This window comes from Saccostrea cucullata, unplaced genomic scaffold (assembly GCF_032062105.1).
Source record: "Saccostrea cucullata isolate Sc308-1 unplaced genomic scaffold, CSIRO_AGI_Scuc_v1 ctg8543, whole genome shotgun sequence".
Lineage (NCBI taxonomy): Eukaryota > Metazoa > Mollusca > Bivalvia > Ostreida > Ostreidae > Saccostrea > Saccostrea cuccullata.
Window position 1 is genome coordinate 6,968 of NW_026926507.1, and position 3,243 is coordinate 10,210.

Here is a 3,243-nt window from a genome sequence, read left to right on the forward strand (position 1 = left end):
GCATATGGGATAAGAAAAAAAAATCTTATTTATTTTACTGTCAAAAAGATAATTATAAAGGTGAAGGTCGTTAATTCATACATTCTTTTTGTGTGCAAAACTTTCAGGGCGATATCTCAAGTCTTAGTAGTTTTATCAATTCAATGTTTTCTCATAACTCCCTGTTGTCCCTCCCATCTTTCATTTTGCCAAAAAGAAGGGATCATTTAACACTTACCAAATCATTAAAAATATGTAAAATTACATATTACTGTGACATCACTCTTTTTGTGAGGGGTTAAATTTTCGTTGTTTTCAAGGTACAAAGGGACCCAGCTTACATGTCCACTTCTTCAACTTTTCAAATGAAGAAATTCCCATTAACCAATATTTTATCCCCCAACCTTGAAAAGACTCAATGAAAATATGAGATTGTACAGTTTCTTTTTCTATTATGCTACAACTAATGTGTAACTTGATGCGTTAGTGTGTCTTTTCGACAGGGGGCGAGGGTCCCTCATAGGAATTGTTTTGTTAATATAAAAGAATGAAAGAGCCAAACGTAATATTTTACGTACCAACCATATTGATAAGCAAAGAGGGTAATTTCTAATAGAATACAAATTACTCTACAAGACTTCATTTTAGGTAATGATCTTATGAAATGAAATGTACTTCTTTGTCACCCATCAAATACACAACTTTCTCCTCTGGCAGAATGAATATATGAACTTCGGAAAAGTTTTGCTTTACATGTATTTCCCTGATTTTACGTGTGCTTACCTCAGTTTGAACTTTTCCTCTTTTCGGTGGCGTATTATAATCTTCTTGTATCCCATTGTCATCTAGACACCTTTTTATCATTATACTTTTCTACAAAGTACACCAAAAAATGATCATATATATGCTTAAAGTTTCTTTACTGTTACAGCTTAACGCCATTTTACACCGGAGAATTAGGTATTATGTTCCCCAAACGAAGTTGGGGAACATATTGTTTTTACTCTGTTTCTTATTATTATTATTAAGGTCTTCCGTCTTCACGGAAGACCTTATAGTTATTCTATTGTTTCTTATTATTATTATTATTATTCTTATTTTTTTCCCTAAATTTTGTGCACGCGATTTCTCAGCAACTATACAGTGGATTTCAATGAAATTTTCAGGAAGTATACGCATCAATAGGAACTTGATACATCTGGGCGGAAATTTGAAAATTCGCTTTTGGTGCCAAGTTATGGCCAATTTCCTGATTTTAAAATGCAATTTTGTCGCGCACTTTTATGGAAAATGGCTGAGGATATGAACTGGAGACTTATTGGAGATGATAGATCATGACTTTGTGGTTTGCAGAATCGCCTTTTCGTGCGTCGTCAGCACTTCCGGTTTTTGCCGGAAACATATTTAAAAAATGCAATTTTTCAACTTTTTTGTTTTTTGATATTTTTCTTTGATGTTATTATTTTAAATAGAGACTCATTTGCAAATGCGTAATATGTAATTGTTTTTAGAATCGAAAAAGACAGTCTCGAGATATTCGCATTTAAACATTTGAAGCGGTGTTTTCAATGGCCGAATGGTTAGCGCGTTGGATTGTCACACGGGCGACCCGGGTTCGCTCCCCCGAATATCTGATTTTTTTTTTATCACTTTTTCTGCTAGATTTTTCGTTTTTTATTTCAGAATCGGACGGAAGACCTCTCGTTGCTCGCAACGAGTATCGTTCTAGTTATGTTCCCCAAACGAAGTTGGGGAACATATTGTTTTTACTCTGTTTCTTATTATTATTATTTTTCTTCTTCCTGGGCACTTTTTTGTCCGCGAATGATCTCGTAAACTACACATCCAACTAAGGTGAAATGTTTTTAGGGTCAGTAGACATGTTATGTAGATTTGCAGAACGAAGGTCATTTTGCGCGCACGTGCTTGCAAGAGCGAGCACGTGCAACACGTGAAATGACCAATATAATGAATATAGCCGTAACTTTTTCAATTTTTGATGAAATGCTTTGAAACTCATAATATAAGGATATATAAGTAGCATAGACAAGAAGACATGGTCAAAATAGCAAGATCTCACGCGCATGCACGTGCGCTTTGCTCTGATTGGCTGAAACTATAGTCTCTATATCTTTCTTGTTTTTTGATAAAATCCTTTGAAATTTAAAATTTAGTCATACATTAGGGAGGTCTACAGCCTGATATATAAGAATTATCAAGAAAGCATTTACATGCACGTGTGCTTGCAAGAGCGCGCACGTGCAACATGAGAAATGTCCAATATCATTGATATAGACGTAACTATTTAATTTCTTTATTAAATGCATTGAAACTCATAATATAAGGATATATTAGAAGCTTAAACAAGAAGACATGGTCAAAATGGCAAGATCTCACGCGCATGCACGTGCGCTTCGCTCTGATTGGCTGAAACTAAAGTCTCAATATCTTTCTTGTTTTTCGACAAAATCCTTTGAGATATTGAACATGGTTATACATTATAATGATCTACAGCATGATATATAAGAATTATCATGAAAAACAAACGCATGCACTTGTGCTGCAATCTGATTGGCTGAAACTTTAAATGTCTATAACTTTCTTAGTTTTTAACGAAACGGGATAAAATTTAGAATATGAATAGCTATAATGGATTCCTTCTTTATGGTACTATCAAAATGAATGCACGAGCATGCATGCATGCATGTGCGTGCGCGAAAGACGCAAAATGACCAATTTATCTGAAAAACGGTAACATTTATATTTATATGATTTTTTATTGATTCTCATGATATAAAGTTATGTTAATGGTTTAGACAACATGCCATAATCATCTTGCATGTGCATACACGTGCGTGCGCATACAATGCGTTAAATGACATACAGTTAATAGCATTGTAGCCTTTATAATTTTTTATGAAATCCTTCGATACTGATCATATTTTTAAAAATGTCTTACAGGAATTAGGCACAAAAAGCGATTTGGGGAGCGTTTGGGGAACATCTGTAACGGTCCCCGTTACAATTAGCACTAGTTATGTTCCCCAAACGAAGTTGGGGAACATATTGTTTTTACTCTGTTTCTTATTATTATTATTATTTTTCTTCTTCTTCCTGGGTACTTTTTTGTCCGGGAGTGATCTTGTAAACTACACATCTAACTTAGGTAAAACCTTTTTAGGGTCAGCAGGCATGTTATGTAGATTTGCGGAACGAAGGTCATTTTGCGCGCACGTGCTTGCAAGAGCGCGCACGCGCAACACG